We start from the raw sequence: 25,125 nt of genomic DNA on the forward strand, positions 1-25,125 counted from the left end.
TTAGTTGTGTCTTGTGTAAGGAAGTGTCTAATTTTAGAGATGTTTTTGAGGTGGAAGCGGCAGGCTTTAGCCAAGGACTGAATGTGAGGAGTGAAAGATCTGAGTCAAATGTGACCCCAAGACATCGGGCATGCCAGGTTGGGGTAATGATGGAGTTGTTGACAGTTATAGAGAGATTGGAGGTGGAAGTTTTGGAAGAAGGGGGGAAAATAAGGAGCTCAGTTTTGGAGAGATTTAGCTTGAGGTAGTGAGAGGACATCCAGGAAGAGATGTGAGAAAGACAGTTAGTGACACGGGTTAGGAAGGAAGGAGATAGGTCTGATGCAGAGAATTAGATTTGGGTGTCGTCGGCATACTAAGGATATTGGAAACTGTGGGACTTTATTAGGGAACCTAGTGATGACATGTAGATTGAGAAGAGGGCAGAGCCTTGTGGTAATCCGACAGAAAGTGGTGACGGGGCAGAGGAGGCCCCAGAGAAGGCTGCACTAAAGGTACGGTTTGACAGGTAGGAAGAGAGCCACGAGAGGACTGTGTCACAGATGCTGAAGGATTGGAGGGTTTGGAGCAAAAGAGGGTGGTCAACAGTGTAGACAGATCAAGGAGGATAAGAAGAGAGAAGGACAGATCAAGGAGGATAAGCAGAGAGAAGTGGCCTTTTGATTTTGCTGTAAGTAGGTCATTGGTAACCTTAACAATTGCTGTCTCTGGGAAGTAATGGGGAAGAAATCCAGATTGCAGTGGGTCAAGGAGGGAGTTTAATGTAAGGAAGTGGGATAGGCGTGCATATACTAGTTTTTCAAGAAGCGTTGAGGCAAGAGGGAGTAGGGAAATAGGGCGGTAGTTGGATGGGGAGGTAGGATCAAGGGAAGGTTTTTTTGAGAATAGGTGTGACCAGTGCATGTTTCATAGATGAGGGAAATATACCGGTGCTGAGGGAGAGGTTGAAAATGTGTGTTAGTATAGGGCGGAGAAGAGAATTGAAAGTGGAGAACAGACGTTTTGGGTTTGAAGAAAGATTAGAAATAAGAGTAGAGAATTAGTGTTGCTTATGGAGATTTAGGGCAGAATAGTAGGAGTTCAAGATGAATTTTTAATGAAGAAAATCAGCTGAACTCCGAGATATTCTCCAGTGCCGCTCAGCAGTACGGGAACAGGTACTGCGTAGGTACCGTGTCAGAGGAGTATGCCAGGGCTGAGGAGTGTGTGATTTCCGAGCTATGGTAAGAGGAGCCAGATTGTCACGGACGGATGTAAGGGTGGAATTATAGTGGCAGATAGATTGGTCAGGGCAGGAAAAGGAGGAGAAGGATGAGAGGAGAGGTTTGAGGGAATTAGCAAGCTGTTGCTGATCTAATGACCTAATGCTTCTGTGAAGTTTGGTGTGAGGAGTAGAAGGAGGGAGAGTTGTAGGGGGGGATGATCTGTTGCAAGTAAGGAGATGGTGGTCAGAAAGAGGAAAGGGGGAGTTTATGAAGTTTGAGAGAGTGCATTGATGGCTAAAGATCAGGTCAAGGGAGTGACCGTCTGTGTGAGTGGGAGAATCAGTCCATTGTAACAAACCGAAGAGGAAGTGAGTTGCAGAAGTTGTGTCAGAGCAGCAGTGGATGCTGTGTCTAGGGGAGAGAGCCAGGTTTCTGTTAGGGCCAAAAGGTTGAGGGAGCGAGAGATAAAGAGGTCATGCATAGAAGTGAGCTTGTTGGAAATAGAGCAAGAGTTCCAGAGTGCACAAGTGAAAGGAATAGTTGCTTTTGATGCATGAGGAATGTGAGTAAGGTTGGCTGAGTTTTGTTTTCTGCGACGGTACACATGGATGTAGACAGCTAGGCAATTGTTGGGGACCAGGATTAGGGGAGATGTCACCAGCAGTTAGTAAAAGCAAGAGGGAGAGTGACATGAGATGAGATACATATTTGCAGTAATGAGACTGCTTTTGAGACGAGGTGCAGGGGGGGGAGAGAGTGTTTAGGAATAGGTAAAGTTCATAAGTACAAAAGTAAGGTGAGTTTAAGCGAGATGGGCTAATGAACAGTGCAGGTGGAGAGGGAGAAGGAGTAATTGAATAATGTAGTTTGTTATAGAGAAAAGAGGCAGCAAAAAGCAATATGAATATATTGAGCATTTTTACAAAAGTGGGAACCAATTAAACACATAAGACACAGTATTACAGCAGCATTTGCATAAGGAAACTATGAGATACATAAAACATAATATTACAGAAGTACTTGACTTTTGTCTTGCCCCTTGCCCAATCCTTGTATAATTCTATTGTTAATGCCTCACTTATAAAATGTTCACTTAAAAAATGTGAACATATGTTGTTGTAGCAATGCACAGCCCAGTGCAATGCACATCCCAAGCTGATGTTAAAATTATATATATATATATATTAGTAAATTTGCCACAGATGCAATGCTTTGACCCTATGTTTAACACCATTTGCAGGAAATAAACACATAATTAAAAAGGGAGATTTAATACCATATATCCCCAGCCATCATAAAAAACAAAAACAAAAAAACAATTTGTTAAAAAAAGTGAAAATACCTCAATTTAACAGCGCATGGTAATACATTTGAAAACATGTAAAATATAATTATGTAGGTGGGAAAAACATAAGAGAGGGTAAAGTTTAGTAGCCACATTTAGTGCCATGGTGTTGATAAACGAGTACAACTGGTTCGGAGATAGTTTAATAATAAATGCATGCCACGAGTTGTAGTCTTTGGCTTCTTCATTCTGCGCTGTGAAGAATTTGTACGGGCATCGTGGTGATGGGAGATGTTGCTCTGAGAACGTTTTTTTCTAAGCTCTGTTACTTGTGACGTCAACGCTTGCCTAACACGTCTTGTGAGGACAGAAACAACTCTATTAACTATACCAACAAGAGACCACAAGCAAAATAAACTGAAACGTTTTTCCTTGCAGTGCCCCCTAGAGACAAATATGCATATTTGTCTTTTATTTGATAATTACATCCTCAGTATTTTCTTAGTATATGAATTGTTTTCCTGGATTTGCTTGTCTGCATGGTACATGAATTTCAATGATTTGAAACTTTAATCAAAGACTTATGAGACTTTATGTAAAGTATTCATGTTATATCGTCTTTAGAAAAAATATTGGAGGTTTTTAAATAGTTGAACACCTTACTATAAACATATTATTTATCACTGTTAAAGATCATATTCCATACTCCAAAATGGCTTTGGAAAAAAACAGGGAATTTCTCTTCCCCCCCCCCCCAATTTTATTCTGGGGTTTCATCGGGGTCTTCCCATCTCTAATAAAGAGACAGGAATAAGTTTAAAAACAGTACCATTCATTAGGCAAAAAAAAATGCATATTAATCTACCTTTCCTTCCCAGCATGCAGTGTATTTGGGAGCGTTATGTGAATTATTAATAATTTTTTAAAATAATGGTAATTAGGGCTGCAACTAATGATTATTTTCATAATCGATTAATTGGCCTATTTTTTTCTTCCAATTAATCGAATTAAAAAAAGTCAGTACCATTTTTTTTCCGTATATTTAAAATAAAATCCATAAATATCTATATGCAGTTTTAAATTACCAGCTTTAAAGTTTGGTAAAAATATCTAGTCCGCTATTAAAAGAACATATATTCTTATACAGGTTAAATCTAGTACATTTCACAATTTATTAAAAATTCTAAAAAAAAAACAAAACAAATTAAAAAAGGTCCGAAGCGCTAAGGACTATATATCAATAACAGGACAAAGCCTTGCACAGTTAACTATACATTATATAAGAACAGCAATAGCAAGCAATCAGCTAATAATTGTGCAAATAGATAATAGTGCACATCAATTCAAATAACAACTCCCATCAATCTAGGGCTAGGTGTAAATAATAAACTTGGCACTATATCATGCAAAGCATAGACCCAAATCACCTGATTTAATATAAACAATCCATATGATGACTTGTTATTTCTGTGTTGCACAGGTGATCTAATCCACATAAGCCAGGAGTAGTTGGAAGCTTAAAGGGACATAATACTCATATTCTAAATCACTTGAAACTGATGCAGTATAACTGTAAAAAGCTGACAGGAAAATATCACTTGAGCATCTCTATGTAAAAAAGGAAGATATTTTACCTCACAACTTCCTCAGCTCAGCAGAGTAAGTTCTGTGTAAAAAGTTATACTCAGCTGTTGCTCAGCTGCAGGTAAAAAGAAATAAAAAAAATGAAGAAATAAACAGCAGCCAATCAGCATCAATAGTGCTGAGGTCATGAACTCTGTGATCTCATGAGATTTGACTTAACTCTCATGAGATTTTATTGTAAACTTCCTTAAGCTGAATAGGGAAATAAGATGAGTGTGCGCGTAAGCTCGCTCCTTCCGCTGTCCCGGGACAGACATACTAATTTGCTGCTTAGAAGTCCTTTACAATGGGAGGTGGCTACTGAGAAACTTTTGAGGTAAAATATCTTTCTTTTTTACATAGAGATGTTCAGGTGATATTTTCTAGTCAGCTTTTTACAGTTATACTTTCAAGTGTTTAAACATTTGGGTATAATGGCCCTTTAAACAGAAACTTATACTGTCCTGAAACAGTGAAAAGTAAATGTCTTTACACATCATTTAGGCTAAGGATATAACCAGGAGTTAATCGTAGTGAAGCAGCTGGTGTCATGCGCAGACCAACTCATCGATAATGGGATTCGTTGACAACTATTTTTTAATAATAGATTATTATCCATTATGTTGATTAGTTGTAGCAGCTGTAATGCTCTTTTAACAAAAAGTGAGAGGCATAGTGTTTCCAATATGGTAAGGATGTATATAACAGTCTTTATTGTGATTCAGTTCAGTTATTTGTGTAAATTGAGTATAGCAGCACAATGATGAGAATTGTCTCAGTTAAAGGGATATGAAACCCACATTTTTTCTTTCATGATCTAGATAGAGCATTGAACTTTATCATTTACTTCTTTGTTCTCTTTTATATCTTTAATTGAAAAAGCAGGAATATAAGCTTCGTAGCAGGCTCATTTTTCAGAACCCTTAGGTAGCGCTTGCAGATTAGTGGCTACATTTAGTCACAAATCAGCAAGTGCTACCCAGGTGCTGAACAAAAAAAAATGGACAGGCTCCTAAGCTTACATGTCTGCTTTTTTAAATAAAGATAGATAGAAGAAGAAAAATTGATAACATTAGAAAGTTGCTTAAAATTTAATTCTTTGGCCTCTAGTTATCAAGCTCCGTAAGGAGCTTGATGGCCTCTATTTCTGGCGAGTCTTCAGACTCGCCAGAAACAGCAGTTATGAAGCAGCGGTCACAAAGACCGCTGCTCCATAACCTGTCCGCCTGCTCTGAGCAGGCGGACAGTCATCGCCGGAAATCAACCCGATCGAGTACGATCGGGTTGATTGACACCCCCCTGCTGGCGGCCTATTGGCCGCGAGTCTGCAGGGGGCGGCGTTGCACCAGCAGCTCTTGTGAGCTGCTGGTGCAATGCTGAATACGGCGAGCATATTGCTCGCCGTATTCAGCGAGGTCTGGCGGACCTGATCCGCAGTTTTGGATCAGGTCCGCCAGACCTTAATAACTAGAGGCCTTTATCTGAATCATGAAAGAAAAAAATTGGGTTTAGTATCCCTTTAAAAAGACACTAAATAAATGCTAGACAGAATGAAACATTCAAAGAAAAGATTATTCTGAGAATAACATGAAGATGTATTTTTGAAAGTTTCATTAGCTGTTTAACCCTTTAAGGACACATCTTTCAGTTTGCTCAATTGTTTTATGACGGAAAAATTCCGTCATATGTCCTTAAGAGGTTAAATATTGTCAAAATAAGTGTAAAGTTTTGTCTACCATCTTTTTTTTTATTTTTCTCATGTTTACAATTTTACATATGTATATACAATTTCATTTTCACATATCAAAATAGAACAATATCTAAACAAATGCTTCTATATTGTAAAACGAAACTAGAGGGTGCTTAAAGCTACAGGATTAAAGGTGGAATTGTTACTATTCGTTTTCTTATGTCTAACTTTTCTTATATTTCCTTCTGTGCTTTTGATACCTTTTAAGGCATATATTAACAATAGTTATTTAGGTGACAATAATATGTATCTCTAAAAACAAACCTATTTCAATAGTAGTTGTTTTAACATAAAATGTATTCCAATAGCAGTTATTATTATTATTATTATAACATAAAATAGAATAACATTTATTCAAATAGCGGTTAATATTGTAACACAAAATAGGCTTACAATTAGTTTTGTGAATGAATAGAGTTGCAACTCTAGTATCCGCTTAATTTGCGGATTTAAAAAAAGAACATTAAAAAATTTCCCAAGTGCACTATAATTATTTGGGTGATATCACTTCCCAAATTTGTGATCAACGATCACACAGAAAGTTAGCTTGAAATGAAAAAAATAGAAAATTATTGGCTAAAATGCTAAAAAACATTTATTTAATTAAGAACTTAATAATGAAAAAACCTAAAAGTCTTTTTGTGTCGTAAAATTTCGTTGTGGTCTGGATTAGTTTTATATACCCTTGTTTTGTTGGATAGTGGTAAATCTATCATAAAGTTCTATTTGATCACAGTTTACACAGGCAGTTTGTTGTGAGATCACTTTTAAATGTGCAGTCCTTTGGCTACTTACAATTGGACCAATTTTATCCCAGATCTGTATGAGAATATAGTAGGTATTTCTTATTCATACAGTTAGTTTGTGAATGTACTTTACCGGACATTCCCTTGGAAGCTATCTTCTCTGGTTCTCATAGAAGTCTGCCCCTTTGTGTCCTCACTCCTTTAGGGCAATTACCGCTGTTCTTTACCCTCCAAAGTGGTAATGATTAGCTCCAGCTGACGTCTGATTATGTTAACAGTGTTCTTTGTATTTCTTTATACTCCTATGTACTTGCGCAAGTATTTGGGACCTTCACCTCCCTCACCGCAGTCTGTCAGTTCCCTGAAGTCCTGCACTTAAGTACTTAATGTACGCAGAGACTCCTTTGGGACATTTTTCTGGCAAACACAGATCCTCTGGGGGTATATAATAGTCTTTCACCTCCTGTCACTCACACACGGCTTTCTACGCATTTCACCCTGTGTATAGGGCTTTTTCAAGATGCCTTATGTGACTTCCTTCCACTCTTTTTTCAATACGCTCCTCTTTTTTGATTGGTCTGGTTTTCTGCTGGTTTTTTTTATTTTCTTAAAGGTATAGTTCTGTAGATTTAGTTCATATGATATACACAATCACCTTGTTCAATTTAGCAACTTGTTCTAAGACTCTCTTACTCCTTCAACAATACCCCTCATTAATATCTAAACTAATGCTTCTATATACCAGGCAAGTTTAACATCGCCATACGTAATTCATCTACACATAACACATAACCTTTTTTAGCCATAATGAAACTTTCTATAACATGGTTAATATACATTGTCCTTTCCAGCAGACATTATTGTCACGTCTATACTTTATAATTACATTAAAAAAAAAAGTAATCCCATAAATGACTAGCACTTGCCAGAAAAACCTAACCAACATTTTGCACTGCCTAGTATATACATTCCCTTCAATACTTAATGTACAGAAAAAAACAAGGAAAGGAAAAGACACCTAACTTTGACCTGTGTCTTAAAAGGTTAACAAACATGATCATTCCTCATGTTTATTCTTCATGAATAGTCATCAATATTCATTTTTTTACAGGGGGGATGGGGGGTAGGGTAGAGAGGGGGAGAGAAAAAAATTAATTTAACTCCAACATATTGGAAATTTGCCTCTTTCTATATTGTAAAACATAGTTTCAGAATTTTTAAAAGGGGAAACTAGTTGTAGCTTTATCCCTTGTGGCATGGACAGAATCACATTTACCCATTTAAAAAAGAAAAATTCTATCTCTCATTAAAGTATTTTATATTAAATTGTTCTAACACTATTTGGTGATTCATGGTCTTGGGAAAATCAACAAATGTAGGGGCCTGTTTACTTAACCAATTTTTTTGTATTATATTCCGGTCTACTAAAATCGTGGTATTAATTAATCTTAAGTTGGGATGACTAGGGGAGAATTCTCTAAGAAACATAATATCTATTAATTTAATTTTATAAATCTGTTAAGGCAGTAATTGATGCGGCTCCAAAACTGGTTTATCTTTTGGCACGCCCATAAACAATATATCAAATCAGCTTGTTCTGCAGAACATTTCGAGCAGACTTCCTGTTTGTTATACCATTTACTTAATTTTTGTGGGATAATATATAGCATATTAATCATCTTAAAATATGATTCTCTCCAGGCAGTTGTAGTCCCTGTTTTTTCTACCAGGAGGATACTTTTTATAATTTCTTCTCTGGTGATCTCGGGTATTTTACTCTTCCATTTTTGCCACACTTGGTCTATATGACCAGTCACTAAGTGATCAATAATTATTTTATAAATAAGCTTGCCATTTATATAACTATGTATTAGTATATCAATTTTCCCTAGTGACCAGCTCTGTGTTGCTTCCCTACCCAAGTTATTAATTAGATATTGTGCTTGAAAGTAGGTGTTACAGTTGGATTTGGAGAGATCAAATTTTTCCATAGCCTCTTTATAAGTCAGTTTTACATAGTTGATATAACATTTTTAATCCTTTCCTTTCACCAAATATTAAAAACCCCTTTGGAGAGGCCAGCAACAAACTCTGGGTTACCAAGCAGAGGTAACAATTTTGATTTATGGTATTCCAGAGATAGCTCTTAGCACATTTTCTTCCACGCTAAAATAATCCATTTAACAGCTTGCAACTGCTGAATATTACTCAACATTTTATGGCTTGAGTGGTGTAATAGTGCCTTTAGAGAAAATGGATGGACAAGTTTAGATTCCATCTTAAAAAAGAGACATTTCCTTTCCGCTACCCAATCCAATGCAAATTTACAGAGAGTGGCCAAATGTATACACCCTAACGTTGGGGAAGGCCAAGCCTCCCATGTTCTTTAAATAGTTATAATTTTTGCATTGCCATCATACCTTTTTCCCAACCCAGAGAAAGTCAGTGCACATCTTATGAAAGCAAGAGATATCTCGTTTAGTCAGGAATAGAGGTAGATTTTGCAATAGGTATAATAATTTGGGGAACTTTGTGGTTTTAATTAGCATGACATGTGCCGATAAGGAAGATGTCTCCATTTTGTCAACTTTCTCTTTGCACTCCACTAAGAATCTGGGAAAGTTCAATCCATATCACAAGGCAGGGTCTTTACTAAGTTTAATTTCCAGATATTTTATCTGACTGACATCTCTGAAAGGGTGTTGACATGTTATAGGTGATGGCTTAATGATCCACAACAGTTCTGATTTCTCAATATTTATCTTAAAACCAGCAAAAGAACTACAAATTTAAATAATTGTTAACAGATGTGGGATGCTTTTACTTGTATTGCTTAGAAAAATAGTAGTATATCATCAGCATACAATGAGAGAATTAGCTCCCCCCCAATTGTATCCCTTCTATTTTTTCCCTTAACCATTCTGCTAATGGTTCTAATGCCAAGTTAAAAAATAACGGAGAAAGCGGGCAACCTTGTCTGGTACCTCTGCCTTATAGGATTTTATCCGTAACCTCCCCATTAACTAGAAAATAAGATATCGGCTTTGAATAAATCATCTGTACAAAGTGGTAGAACTGTCCTGAAAAACCAAAACCCTTTTAATGCGGCAAACAGATGATCCCACGAAATATAATAAAAAGTCTTTTCGGCATCCACAGTCAAAAGCGCTAGATCCTTTTTTCAATGGGATTTATAACTCACAGGTTTATTTGCATAAACATCTAAAACCAACATAGCCTTGCGTAGATTTTTAACCAGGGTTTCTACTTGACGTTAACCCCACATGATCTAAATGAATAATTGAATTTAAGCACTTTTTTAATGTATTAGAAATAATGGAAGCTAAAAGTTTATAATCCTGGTTTAATAATGAAATGGGCCTGTAAGATGCACATCATTTGTTTTATTTTCCTTATTTACCTGCCCAGTGGCATACAATTTTTTGTCTAATCTCTTTTTTTATTAGTCACTCTACCCTTATCTCCCTTAATTACCATAATCAGGTTTTTCTGACTCCTATTTTTTTATTATTCTGGCTAGATATTTGGCTATGATTCCATGATGTCCTAAGAAATATGCTTTTAATCTCTGATCTTCATGTGCCACATTTTGTTTTAAAAATAGCTCTCTTACTCTTTTGGCCTCTGAGTAATTTCCCCATAGCTGTTGTGAGGGGTTATTAATACTGTATATGCTCTAAAACTATTCTTAACCTAATTCGTGAGTTGTTCCTCCTTACGACTATTCTTTCTTTTTTTTTTTTTTTTCCATTTACATAAGAAGGCTATCATCTCTCCCCTAAGAACTGTTTTAGCAGTTTCCCCCAAAAAAAATCAGGATTATTTAAATAAGATTTATTACATTAATAGAAAAACCTACATTTTTCTTGAAGCCAGTTCTTAAATTGTATGTTATGCATCAACTACCGTGGGAAGTAACAAATGACTATTGTTCCTTTTGATAATTAATACAGTTCAAGTCCAGTGATATAATTGCGTGATCCGATATCATAATTTCACCAATATCTGAGCTTATTTCTAGTCCTTATAACTTACTAGAGATAACAAACATGTCTAATCTAGAAACGGTTTTAAAGGATTTGGAGTCACAAGTAAATTATTTTATATCGGGATGCTGTATTCTCCATATATATTTCAACAATAAACTCTTACAGAACCTTTGCAGGACTCATGCCTCTTTATTTTTGCTGCCTAATTGGGTTATTAATCAATATTCTATGGTTGAGTTTTAATACAATATTGATATAAGTCCATCATCAGGCAAAAGTATCAAACAAGTGATAGAAAGAGGAAGCCATATATGAACACAGCAAATGTTAAAGACTGTATATATTTGGTTTTGACACATTTCTCAAGTCTTCTGTTTATTTAGGCAGCTTAAATATTAAGTGTGTCATATGCATTGGTGGAGAAGGGTGACTATCTTCTTGTAGGATACAGCAGCTCTCTGAGGAAGAACTCCCCTACTTGCTCTTGTCCCTGGCTGTATATCAGTTAGATTAAAAGGCAAACTACATCTGTAATGAAAGTGTTGCAAGTTTAGAAGTGAAGTCTAATGATTACTAATTTCCCTTGGCTGCTATAAAGCCCTTGGACTCTGTAAAGTAGTACTAGCATGACGCATTGGTTGGTGTTTCTATATTAGCAACTCTTCAGTGCTCGGATTGGGAAGCAACATGTTGTGTTCCTCTAAAATTCAGTTTAGAGATCAGTAGTGTAGTAGTATCTCTTTAAGATGTTGAAGAGAAAGTTCAGGTAATCTGTTAATTCTGAACCGCTGAGGGTTTTTAGGATGTACTTTTTTTTATACATGTGGCCCCAGGTGCTCTACTTTGTTCAGAAGGAATTCTTTACTTTTATTGGATGATCTACTGGGTAAAGGAGTTGAAATTTGTGGATAGTGTATCTTTACCTCCCTCAAATGTTTCTATTAGGACATGTAGGTCAGTTAGGCCTTGTTGCAGATCTGTAATTTTCTCCTTTTATACTTTGACCTGCAATAGCATGTTAAGATATTAGCTCTCTGGATTCATCTTTTGTCAGGACAATATGATATTTAGTGATTATTCAGCATCTATTTCAAAGTGTACTAATAATGGTGTGCTAACTTTTGCTCACAAGCGATATATAAAATTAGTATCTCACAAAAGTGAGTACACCCCTTACAACACTGAAGAAATGACACTTTGCTACAATGTAAAGTAGTGAGTGTACACCTAAATAACAGTTTAAATTTGCTGTCCCCTCAAAATAACTCAACACACAGCCATTAATGTCTAAACCGTTGGTCACAAAAGTGAGTACGCCCCTAAGGGGAAATGTCCAAATTTGGCCCAATTAGCTATTTTCCCTTCCCGGTGTCATGTGACTCATTAGTATTACACGGTCTCAGGTATGAATGGGGGAGCAGGTGTGTTAAATTTGGTGTTATCGCTCTCACACTCTCTCATACTGGTCACTGGAAGTTCAACTTGACACCTCATGGTAAAGAACTCATACTTGTCAGAGGTTGAAAAGGCTATTATATTATTTTGGTTTTCCCTTTCACACCTTTAACAAAAAAACAAAGAGGCAGGGGTGTCTTATTTAAAATAAAGAGCCACTTTAAAATATTCTATGCCCAAAGGGCACATTTTATTAATAAAACAAAACCTAAAACTATTGTAGTAAATTGTAGTATTATGAATGCTAAAAATATTTAATTCTGTCCACGTTTATATTGGATAAAAAAAGCTTGTATTGTTGTTTAGAAGAGTGTATTTCGATTGGACTAATATTTACAATATAACTTAGTTCCATTAACCCCTAAGTGACCAGATAATTTTTCAATTTTCTTACCGTTTGTGTTTAGTGTTTAGCTGTAATTTTGATCTTACTCATTTACTGTACCCAGATATGATATACTGTTTTTCTCGCCATTAAATGGACTTTCTAACGATACCATTATTTTCATCATATAATGTTATTTACTATAATTTTTTTTTTTTTTATAAAATATGATTTAAAAAACACACTTAACACATCTACAACCAGCCCATGCTAAATAGTTTCTAAATTTTATCCTGAGTTTAGAAATACCCAATGTTTACATGTTTGCTTTTTTTGCAAGTTATAGGGCGATAAGCACAAGTAGCACTTTGCTATTTCCAAACCATTTTTTTTTCATTAGTCACATGATATCTGTCAGGAATCCCTGAATAACCCTTTACATGTATATATTTTGATTTAGTAGACAACCCAAAGTATTGATCTAGGTCTATTTTGTTATATTTCATGCCACAATTTCGCTGCCAAATGCGATTAAAAAAATTGTTCACTTTTTCACAAACTTTAGGCTAGGCTAACATTTGCACATGAGCAGTAAGGGTTTTATCGCAGGTTCATTGTTCGTGTTAAAAGCAAATGCGGCTGCTTGTGCGCAATTCAAGTTAACGCTCATTGGGTTAGCATAACCTTAGAGCTCTAGTTAACTGTTTCATGAAACAAGTGTCGCAAAACACTTCAAAAATACATTGCAATGTAGTTACACTCATAATAACACCATCTAATAAAAAAAAAAAAAATATTGCACAAAAAAGTTATAACATTATACAACTCTAACGTTTACGCTCCTGTCACTCTGGCATGCTGTAGTGGAGGTGAAAGTGCTTTTTCCTTAGTTACCGCATCTGGCCAACTAACTCTTCCATTTTTGCTTCTAATCTTAGCTGAGAGCTTGTGAGTGCTGGACTTTCTCTGTGTGCTGTATTAATTTGTTTTGTAATTTTCCCTATGGTTCTTGTACACCCAGGGCTGTGCATCTTGCAGGGTCATGGGATGTGTACCCGGTCTGGTCTGAGAGTGCAGTCCCCTTCCGTGTTTTGTATATGTCTAGGGTTATTACATAATCCTGTGCACCCTTCACTTGTTCCCAGTTTGTTGGAATTAGAGCTTGCATTGTGTGGCTGTTTAGGGACTCAGGTTTTGGAAGAGACCTTGACGTGGTACCTGGGCTTATCCTATTTGGCCAGATGCGGGAACTAACTCTTCCATTTTTGCTTTTAATCTTAGCTGAGAGCTTGTAAGTAAGTGCTGGACTTACTCTGTGTGCGGTATTAATTTGTTTTGTAATTTTTCCTATGGGCTTTGCACCCAGACCTGTCTTATGTTAACTGCCTGTGACTCTGGGGACAGTTCAGCTTCCTGAGAGTGATATTGTGCACCCAGGGCTGTGCATGTTGCAGGGTCATGGGATGAGTACCCAGTCCGGTCTGAGAGTGCAGTCCCCTTCCGTGTTTTACATATATAATTTATATATATATATATTTAAAAAGCAGAAACTGCTTCTTTCTTTCATGTAATTAGCAAGAGTCCATGAGCTAGTGACGTATGGGATATACATTCCTACCAGGAGGGGCAAAGTTTCCCAAACCTCAAAATGCCTATAAATACACCCCTCACCACACCCACAATTCAGTTTTACAAACTTTGCCTCCGATGGAGGTGGTGAAGTAAGTTTGTGCTAGATTCTACGTTGATATGTGCTCCGCAGCAAGTTGGAGCCCGGTTTTCCTCTCAGCGTGCAGTGAATGTCAGAGGGATGTGAGGAGAGTATTGCCTATTTGAATGCAGTGATCTCCTTCTACGGGGTCTATTTCATAGGTTCTCTGTTATCGGTCGTAGAGATTCATCTCTTACCTCCCTTTTCAGATCGACGATATACTCTTATATATACCATTACCTCTGCTGATTCTCGTTTCAGTACTGGTTTGGCTTTCTACAAACATGTAGATGAGTGTCCTGGGGTAAGTAAATCTTATTTTCTGTGACACTCTAAGCTATGGTTGGGCACTTTGTTTATAAAGTTCTAAATATATGTATTCAAACATTTATTTGCCTTGACTCAGAATGTTCAACATTCCTTATTTTTCAGACAGTCAGTTTCATATTTGGGATAATGCATTTGAATTAATCATTTTTTCTTACCTTCAAAAATTTGACTCTTTTTTTCCCTGTGGGCTGTTAGGCTCGCGGGGGCTGAAAATGCTTCATTTTATTGCGTCATTCTTGGCGCGGACTTTTTTGGCGCAAAAAATCTTTTCCGTTTCCGGCGTCATACGTGTCGCCGGAAGTTGCGTCATTTTTTGACGTTATTTTGCGCCAAAAATGTCGGCGTTCCGGATGTGGCGTCATTTTTGGCGCCAAAAGCATTTAGGCGCCAAATAATGTGGGCGTCTTATTTGACGCTAAAAAATATGGGCGTCGCTTTTGTCTCCACATTATTTAAGTCTCATTTTTCATTGCTTCTGGTTGCTAGAAGCTTGTTCTTTGGCATTTTTTCCCATTCCTGAAACTGTCATTTAAGGAATTTGATCAATTTTGCTTTATATGTTGTTTTTTCTCTTACATATTGCAAGATGTCTCACGTTGCATCTGAGTCAGAAGATACTACAGGAAAATCGCTGTCTAGTGCTGGATCTACCAAAGCTAAGTGTATCTGCTGTAAACTTTTGGTAGCTATTCCTCCGGCTGTTTGTATTAATTGTCATGACAAACTTGTTAATGCAGATAATATTTCCTTTAGTAAAGTACCATTGCCTGTTGCAGTTCCTTCAACATCTAAGGTGCAGAATGTTCCTGATAACATAAGAGATTTTGTTTCTGAATCCATCAAGAAGGCTATGTCTGTTATTTCTCCTTCTAGTAAACGTAAAAAATCTTTTAAAACTTCTCTCCCTACAGATGAATTTTTAAATGAACATCATCATTCTGATTCTGATGACTCTTCTGGTTCAGAGGATTCTGTCTCAGAGATTGATGCTGATAAATCTTCATATTTATTTAAAATGGAATTTATTCGTTCTTTACTTAAAGAAGTACTAATTGCTTTAGAAATAGAGGATTCTGGTCCTCTTGATACTAATTCTAAACGTTTAGATAAGGTATTTAAATCTCCTGTGGTTATTCCAGAAGTTTTTCCTGTTCCTAATGCTATTTCTGCAGTAATTTCCAAAGAATGGGATACATTGGGTAATTCATTTACTCCTTCTAAACGTTTTAAGCAATTATATCCTGTGCCGTCTGACAGATTAGAATTTTGGGACAAAATCCCTAAAGTTGATGGGGCTATTTCTACCCTTGCTAAACGTACTACTATTCCTACGTCAGATGGTACTTCGTTTAAGGATCCTTTAGATAGGAAAATTGAATCCTTTCTAAGAAAAGCTTATCTGTGTTCAGGTAATCTTCTTAGACCTGCTATATCATTGGCTGATGTTGCTGCAGCTTCAACTTTTTGGTTGGAAACTATAGCGCAACAAGTAACAGATCATGATTCTCATGATATTATTATTCTTCTTCAGCATGCTAATAATTTTATCTGTGATGCCATTTTTGATATTATCAGAGTTGATGTCAGGTTTATGTCTCTAGCTATTTTAGCTAGAAGAGCTTTATGGCTTAAGACTTGGAATGCTGATATGGCTTCTAAATCAACTCTACTTTCCATTTCTTTCCAGGGTAACAAATTATTTGGTTCTCAGTTGGATTCTATTATTTCAACTGTTACTGGTGGGAAAGGAACTTTTTTACCACAGGATAAAAAATCTAAGGGTAAAATCAGGGCTAATAATCGTTTTCGTTCCTTTCGTTTCAACAAAGAACAAAAGCCTGATCCTTCATCCTCAGGAGCAGTTTCAGTTTGGAAACCATCTCCAGTCTGGAATAAATCCAAGCCTGCTAGAAAGGCAAAGCCTGCTTCTAAGTCCACATGAAGGTGCGGCCCTCATTCCAGCTCAGCTGGTAGGGGGCAGGTTACGTTTTTTCAAAGAAATTTGGATCAATTCTGTGTCCCAGTAAATCCAGTGAAAGCTCAAGCATTTCTGAATTGTGTTTCAGATCTAGAGTTGGCTGGAGTAATTATGCCAGTTCCAGTTCCGGAACAGGGGATGGGGTTTTATTCAAATCTCTTCATTGTACCAAAGAAGGAGAATTCCTTCAGACCAGTTCTGGATCTAAAAATATTGAATCGTTATGTAAGGATACCAACGTTCAAGATGGTAACTGTAAGGACTATCTTGCCTTTTGTTCAGCAAGGGCATTATATGTCCACAATAGATTTACAGGATGCATATCTGCATATTCCGATTCATCCAGATCATTTTCAGTTCCTGAGATTCTCTTTTCTGGACAAGCATTAACAGTTTGTGGCTCTGCCGTTTGGCCTAGCTACAGCTCCAAGAATTTTTACAAAGGTTCTCGGTGCCCTTCTGTCTGTAATCAGAGAACAGGGTATTGTGGTATTTCCTTATTTGGACGATATCTTGGTACTTGCTCAGTCTTTACATTTAGCAGAATCTCATACGAATCGACTTGTGTTGTTTCTTCAAGATCATGGTTGGAGGATCAATTTACCAAAAAGTTCATTGATTCCTCAGACAAGGGTAACCTTTCAGGATTTCCAGATAGATTCAGTGTCCATGACTCTGTCTTTAACAGACAAGAGACGTCTAAAATTGATTTCAGCTTGTCGAAACCTTCAGTCACAATCATTCCCTTCGGTAGCCTTATGCATGGAAATTCTAGGTCTTATGACTGCTGCATCGGACGCGATCCCCTTTGCTCGTTTTCACATGCGACCTCTTCAGCTCTGTATGCTGAATCAATGGTGCAAGGATTACACAAAGATATCTCAATTAATATCTTTAAAACCAATTGTTCGACACTCTCTAACGTGGTGGACAGATCACCATCGTTTAATTCAGGGGGCTTCTTTTGTGCTTCCGACCTGGACTGTAATTTCAACAGATGCAAGTCTCACAGGTTGGGGAGCTGTGTGGGGATCTCTGACGGCACAAGGAGTTTGGGAATCTCAGGAGGTGAGATTACCGATCAATATTTTGGAACTCCGTGCAATTTTCAGAGCTCTTCAGTTTTGGCCTCTTCTGAAGAGAGAATCGTTCATTTGTTTTCAGACAGACAATGTCACAACTGTGGCATACATCAATCATCAAGGAGGGACTCACAGTCCTCTGGCTATGAAAGAAGTATCTCGAATTTTGGTTTGGGCGGAATCCAGCTCCTGTCTAATCTCTGCGGTTCATATCCCAGGTATAGACAATTGGGAAGCGGATTATCTCAGTCGCCAAACGTTGCATCCGGGCGAATGGTCTCTTCACCCAGAGGTATTTCTTCAGATTGTTCAAATGTGGGAACTTCCAGAAATAGATCTGATGGCGTCTCATCTAAACAAGAAACTTCCCAGATATCTGTCCAGATCCCGGGATCCTCAGGCGGAGGCAGTGGATGCATTATCACTTCCTTGGAAGTATCATCCTGCCTATATCTTTCCGCCTCTAGTTCTTCTTCCAAGAGTAATCTCCAAGATTCTGAAGGAATGCTCGTTTGTTCTGCTGGTAGCTCCGGCATGGCCTCACAGGTTTTGGTATGCGGATCTTGTCCGGATGGCCTCTTGCCAACCGTGGACTCTTCCGTTAAGACCAGACCTTCTGTCACAAGGTCCTTTTTTCCATCAGGATCTGAAATCCTTAAATTTAAAGGTATGGAGATTGAACGCTTGATTCTTGGTCAAAGAGGTTTCTCTGACTCTGTGATTAATACTATGTTACAGGCTCGTAAATCTGTATCTAGAGAGATATATTATAGAGTCTGGAAGACTTATATTTCTTGGTGTCTTTCTCATCATTTTTCTTGGCATTCTTTTAGAATACCGAGAATTTTACAGTTTCTTCAGGATGGTTTAGATAACGGTTTGTCCGCAAGTTCCTTGAAAGGACAAATCTTTGCTCTTTCTGTTCTTTTTCACAGAAATATTGCTATTCTTCCTGATATTCGTTGTTTTGTACAAGCTTTGGTTAGTATAAAACCTGTCATTAAGTCAATTTCTCCTCCTTGGAGTTTGAATTTGGTTCTGGGAGCTCTTCAAGCTCCTCCGTTTGAGCCTATGCATTCATTGGACATTAAATTGCTTTCTTGGAAAGTTTTGTTCCTTTTGGCCATCTCTTCTGCCAGAAGAGTTTCTGAATTATCTGCTCTTTCTTGTGAGTCTCCTTTTCTGATTTTTCATCAGGATAAGGCGGTGTTGCGAACTTCTTTTGAATTTTTACCTAAAGTTGTGAATTCCAACAACATTAGTAGAGAAATTGTGGTTCCTTCATTATGTCCTAATCCTAAGAATTCTAAGGAGAAATCGTTGCATTCTTTGGATGTTGTTAGAGCTTTGAAATATTATGTTGAAGCTACTAAGTCTTTCCGAAAGACTTCTAGTCTATTTGTTATCTTTTCCGGTTCTAGAAAAGGCCAGAAAGCTTCTGCCGTTTCTTTGGCATCTTGGTTGAAATCTTTAATTCATCTTGCCTATGTTGAGTCGGGTAAAACTCCGCCTCAGAGGATTACAGCTCATTCTACTAGGTCAGTTTCTACTTCCTGGGCGTTTAGGAATGAAGCTTCGGTTGATCAGATTTGCAAAGCGGCAACTTGGTCCTCTTTGCATACTTTTACCAAATTCTACCATTTAGATGTATTTTCTTCTTCTGAAGCAGTTTTTGGTAGAAAAGTACTTCAGGCAGCGGTTTCAGTTTGAATCTTCTGCTTATGTTTTTCATTAAACTTTATTTTGGGTGTGGATTATTTTCAGCAGGAATTGGCTGTCTTTATTTTATCCCTCCCTCTCTAGTGACTCTTGTGTGGAAAGATCCACATCTTGGGTAATCATTATCCCATACGTCACTAGCTCATGGACTCTTGCTAATTACATGAAAGAAAACATAATTTATGTAAGAACTTACCTGATAAATTCATTTCTTTCATATTAGCAAGAGTCCATGAGGCCCGCCCTTTTTTTGTGGTGGTTATGATTTTGTATAAAGCACAATTATTCCAATTCCTTATTTTATATGCTTTCACACTTTTTTATCACCCCACTTCTTGGCTATTCGTTAAACTGAATTGTGGGTGTGGTGAGGGGTGTATTTATAGGCATTTTGAGGTTTGGGAAACTTTGCCCCTCCTGGTAGGAATGTATATCCCATACGTCACTAGCTCATGGACTCTTGCTAATATGAAAGAAATGAATTTATCAGGTAAGTTCTTACATAAATTATGTTTTCCTCTCTGCTACCTCAGAGGTGTCAAGATCAGTTCCGGATCTGGTAGTGAGGGAGCGGCTCCTGTTCAGAGGGAGTTGGTTGCAATTGACAGGCACCTCAGCAAAGTACAGCTGAGGTGTAGAGGTGATCTGCAGTGTTATTTAAGCTTTCTGTCCTCTCTACATTTTTAAAAATAAAAAAGGAGTAAAAAAGTTACTGTTTTAAATTTTAAAGTGACAGTAACGTTTATGTTTTTTGATTTTTATTAAAAAATGGAAACTTTTTATTGATAAATTGATCCATTGTGAGTCAGAATGTGTCACTTGTTCTTTGTGTTTTGATGCCAATGTGGAACCACCAATCCCTTTCTGTTCCTCAAGTATTGAGAGGACTTAAAACTATAGGGATAGACATTTTTCTCAGCCAACATTTTCCAAAGAGGATGTTGTTCAGGAATCTAATGACAATGTTCAATATATGCCGCAGCTTTCTCCTCAAGCGTCCCAAGTTTTACCGCCCTCACATGCAGTGCCCTGCGCTTCCTCTCTAACTCCTTCTGGAGTTACTTTACAAGACATCGCTTCTCTCATGTCTTCTGCAGTTTCTGATGCATTGTCTGCTTTTCCAATGTTGCAGGCAAAGTGTAAGAGGAAAAGCAGACATTCAGTAAGCGAGGTTTCTGACGCAGTTGTTGCTATTTCGAATGTCCCCTCTCAGAAGCCTGAGGAGGAGGATACCTTAGTAGCATCTGAAGGTGAAATTTCAGATTCTGACAGTGTAATTCCTTTTGCTGATACTGAAGTTGTATCTTTCAGGTTTAAGCTAGAACACCTCCGTCTGTTACTCAAGGAGTTTTTAGCTACTTTGGACGACTGCGACACCACGGTCATAGTTAATCCTAAGAAATCCAGTAAGCTAAACAAATATTTTGATGTACCTTCCTTGGTGGAGGTTTTTCCTGTACCAGATCGAGCTACTGAGATCATTGCTAAGGAGTGGAAGAGACCGGGTATCCCTTTTTCTCCTTCTCCTATATTTAAAAAGATGTTTCCCATAGCGTACTCTATCAAGGAGTCTTGGAAAACAGTACCCAAGGTGGAAGGGGCAGTCTCCACTCTGGCCAAGAGAACTACTATACCCATAGAGGATAGTTGTGCCTTTAAGGATCCTATAGATAAAAAAAAAAAAATTAGAGGGGTTACTCAAGAAGATGTATGTACACCAGGGCTTACAATGGCAACCTGGATAGGATAAAAGCTCTTAAGTTAGCTAAGTCCTTTATTACTGATGCTTTCCTACAGGCTATCAAACTAGGAGCAAAAATATCAGGTTTTGCTGTTCTAGACCGCAGAGCCTTATGGTTAAAACCTTGATCTGCGGATGTGTCCTCTAAGTCTAAACTTTTTGGAGATTCCTTACAAGGGAAAGACCTTGTTTGGACTGGGTTTAACGGAAATAATCTCTGATATTACGGGAGGAAAGGGTCATCTTCTCCCTCAGGATAAGAGAAACAAGCAAAAGGGATGTCAGCGTAATTTTCATTCCTTTCAAAATTTTCAAGGGAAATTCTTCTACTTTCTCTTCCAAGCAAGATCAATCTAAACCTTCCTGGAGACCCAATCAGTCTTGGAATAAGGGAAAACATTCCAAGAAGCCTGCTATTTAAAGACAGCATAAAGGGCCTGCCCCCGATCCGGGACCGGATCTTGTAGGGGGCAGGCTTTCCTTCTTCGCTCAGGCTTTGGTTCGAGACGTTCAGGATCCCTGGGCAGTGGTCATAGTGTCCCAGGGATACAAACTAGAGTTCAAAAGTTTTCCTCCCAGAGGCAGATTTCTGCTTTCAAGATTATCTGTAGACCAGACTAAAAGAGAGGCGTTCTTACACTGTGTAAGAGACCTCTTCGACTGGGAGTGATAGTTCCTGTTCTGAGGCAGGAACGGGGTCTGGGGTTTTATTCCAATCTGTTCGTGTTTCTCAAAAAAGAGGGAACTTTCAGGCCAATTTTAGATCTCAAGAGTCTAAGCAAATTTCTCAGAGTACCATCCTTCAAGATTAAAACTTTTGGTTCCATTCTCCCTTTGGTCCAAGAGGGTCAATTTATGACAACAGCGGATTTAAAGGACGCGTACCTGCATGTTCCCATTCACAGGGATCATCACAAGTTTCTAAAGTTTGCTTTTCTAGACAAACACTTCCAATTCGTGGCTTTTCCTTTCAGTCTTGCCACAGCTCCCAGAATTTTCTCAAAGGTTCTGGGATCCCTACTGGCGGTGCTCCGATTACGCAGTGGCGCCTTATCTGGACGACATCCTGGTCCAGGCGCCATCTTTTCAACAACCAAGGTCCCACACGGAAATGTTGTTATCTTTCATGCGATCTCACGGATGGAAGGTAAATTTGGAAAAGAGCTCCTTAGTTCCAAATACAAGGGTAACCTTTTTTGGAACCATAATAGATTCCCTATCAATGAAGATTTTTCTGACAGAAGTCTGGAAATCAAAGATTTCTGATTCTTGCCTAGCACTTCAGTCCGCTCCTTGACCATCTGTGGCTCAGTGCATGGAGGTAATCGGGCTGATGGTGGCGGCAATGGACATCATCCCGTTTGCTCATTTCCGCCACAGACCTCTGCAGTTAAACATGCTCAGTCAATGAAACAGAGATTATGCGGATTTGTCTCCACGAATACTACTGGAGCAGGAGACAAGGGATTCTCTTCGATGGTGGTTGTCTCAGGATCATCTTTCCAAGGGAACCTGCTTTGGCAGACCCTCTTGGGTGATTGTGACAGACACAGTCCAAAGGAAACGGCAGCACTCGCCAATTATGCAAAAACTTCCATCTTTATTGGGATATTCAAAGAGTAAAAGACAACGTTTCGGACCTCTAGTCCTTACTCATGTCAATGACTAATGACTAGAGGTCTGAAACGTTGTCTTTTACTCTTTGAATATCCCAATAAAGATGGAAGTTTTTGCATAATTGGTGAGTGCTGCTGTTTCCTTTGGACTGTGTCACAATTTTGGGGTTTTGTGTGGTACCCCCACAGCTTGCACCACCCATCAACCACTGTGCTGTACCACTTGGACTGCATTTATGTGATTGTGACAGACGCCAGCCTTCTAGGATGGGGAGCAGTCTGGGGCTCCCTAAAGGCTCAGGGAGTTTGGACTCAGAGTCTGTTCTGCCTATAAACATTCTGGAGCTGAGAGCGATCTTCAATGCTCTTCTGGCCTGGCCCCAGATAGCCTCGGTGCAGTTCAGGTTCCAGTCGGACAACATAACTTCAGTAGCTTACATCAATCATCAGGGAGGAATGCAGAGTTCCTTAGCAATGACAAAGGTAGCCAAAATAATTCGGTGGGCGGAAACCCACTCTTGCTGTCTGTCGGCGATCCACATCCCAGGGATGGACAACTGGGAGGCGGACTTCCTGAGCAGAGGCAGACCTTTCACCCAGGGGAGTGCGAACTCCAACCGGAAGTGTTTTCCAGCCTGATTCTCAAATGGGGTCAGCCGGAATTGGATCTCATGGCATCTTGACAGAATGCCAAGCTTCCGAGGTACGGATCGAGGTCCAGGGACCCTCAGGCTGCACTGATAGACGCTCTGGTGGTACCTTGGACCTTCAGTCTAGCATACCTATTTCCTCTGTTCACTCTTCTTCCTCGGTTCATTGCTCGAATCAAGCAGGAGAGGGAGTTGATGATCCTCATTGCACCGGCTTGGCCTTGCAGTATTTGGTATGCAGATCTGGTGGACATGTCGTCTCTTCCACCTTGGAGACTTCCATTGAGGAAGGACCTTCTACTTCAAGGGCCCTTCCTTCATCTAAATCTAGTTTCTCTGAAGCTGACTGCTTGGAGATTCAACGCTTAATTTTATCCAAGCGGGGCTTTTCAGAATCGGTCATAGAGACCATGATTCAGGCTCGTAAACCTGTAACTAGAAAGATTTACTACAAGATATGGCGTAAATATCTCTGTTGGTGTGAATCCTAGGGCTACTCTTGGAGTAGAGTTAGGATTCCTAGAATTTTGTCTTTTCTCCAAGAAGGTTTGGAGAAAGGATTATTGGCAAGTTCCCTAAAGGGTCAAATATCTGCCTTGTCTATTTTGTTATATAAGCGTCTGGCAGTCGTTCCAGACGTGCAATCTTTTTGTCAGGCCTTGGTCAGTATCAGGCCTGTGTTCAAACCAGTTACTCCTCCCTGGAGTCTTAATTTAGTTCTTAAGGTTCTTCAAGGGGCTCCATTTGAGCCTATGCATTCCTTAGATACTAAGTTGTTATCTTGGAAAGTTTTGTTTCTTGTTGCTGTTTCTTCTGCTCATAGAGTGTCAGAGCTCTCGGCATTGCAGTATGAGTCTCCTTACCTTATTTTTCATTCGGATAAGGTAGTTTTACGTACAAAATTAGGATTTCTTCCTAAAGTAGTTTCTGACCGGAACATTAATCAGGAGATTGTTGTTCCTTCCTTCTGTCCTAATCCTTCTTCTCAGAAAAAACGGCTTCTGCACAATTTAGATGTGGTACGTGCTCTAAAATTTTACCTACAGTCGACTAAGGATTTTCGTCAGTCTTCTGCCTTGTTTGTGGTTTTCTCAGGAAAAAAGTAAGGGACAGAAAGCCACGGCTACTTTTCTTTCTTTTGGGCTGAAGAGTATCATACGTTTTTCCTACAAAACTGCTGGACAGCACCCTCCAGAGAGAGTTACAGCTCATTCCACGAGGGCTGTTGCTTCCTCATGGGCATTCAAAAATGAAGCTTCTGTGGAACAGATTTGCAAGTCTGCAACTTGGTCCTCTCTTCACACTTTTTCAAAGTTCTATAAATGTTATACTTTTGCCTCGGCTGAGGCCGCTTTTGCTAGAAAGGTTCTTCAAGCAGTGGTGCCTTCCGTTTAGGTTCCCTGTCTTGCCCCTCCCTTATCATCTGTGTACTCTAGCTTGGGTATTGATTCCCAATAGTAATTAGATGATCAGTGGACTCATCGTGTCATTAAAAAGAAAATTTATGCTTACCTGATAAATGTATTTATTTTTTGACACGATGAGTCCACGGCCTGCCCTGTTCTATAAACAGATTGTTGGTTTGTTATAAACTTCAGACACCTCTGCACCTTGTTGCTTCCTTTCTCTCCTTTACTTCGGTCGAATGAATGGGGTGGGAGGGAAGGGAGGTGATATTTAACAGCTTTGCTGTGGTGCTCTTTGCCGCCTCCTGCTGGGCAGGAGTGATATTTCCAATAGTAATTAGATGATCCGTGGACTCATCGTGTAAAAAAAAAAGAAATACATTTATCAGGTAAGCATACATTTTTTTTTTTTTATTATGATGATGGTAATACTAAGTTAAAATTTAACAAATATTTCTAGTAACACATATTTTAACATACAGTACCTCTCATA

General features: G+C 38.5%; 1 protein-coding gene across 2 annotated transcripts in view; it reads left to right on the top strand.

Annotated features, from left to right (window-relative positions):
- Positions 1–25,125, top strand: part of SLC66A2 (solute carrier family 66 member 2) — a 490,515-nt gene that overhangs the window by 17,122 nt on the left and 448,268 nt on the right. The window lies entirely within an intron of this gene.

This window comes from Bombina bombina, chromosome 5 (genome assembly GCF_027579735.1).
Source record: "Bombina bombina isolate aBomBom1 chromosome 5, aBomBom1.pri, whole genome shotgun sequence".
Taxonomy (NCBI): Eukaryota; Metazoa; Chordata; class Amphibia; order Anura; family Bombinatoridae; genus Bombina; species Bombina bombina.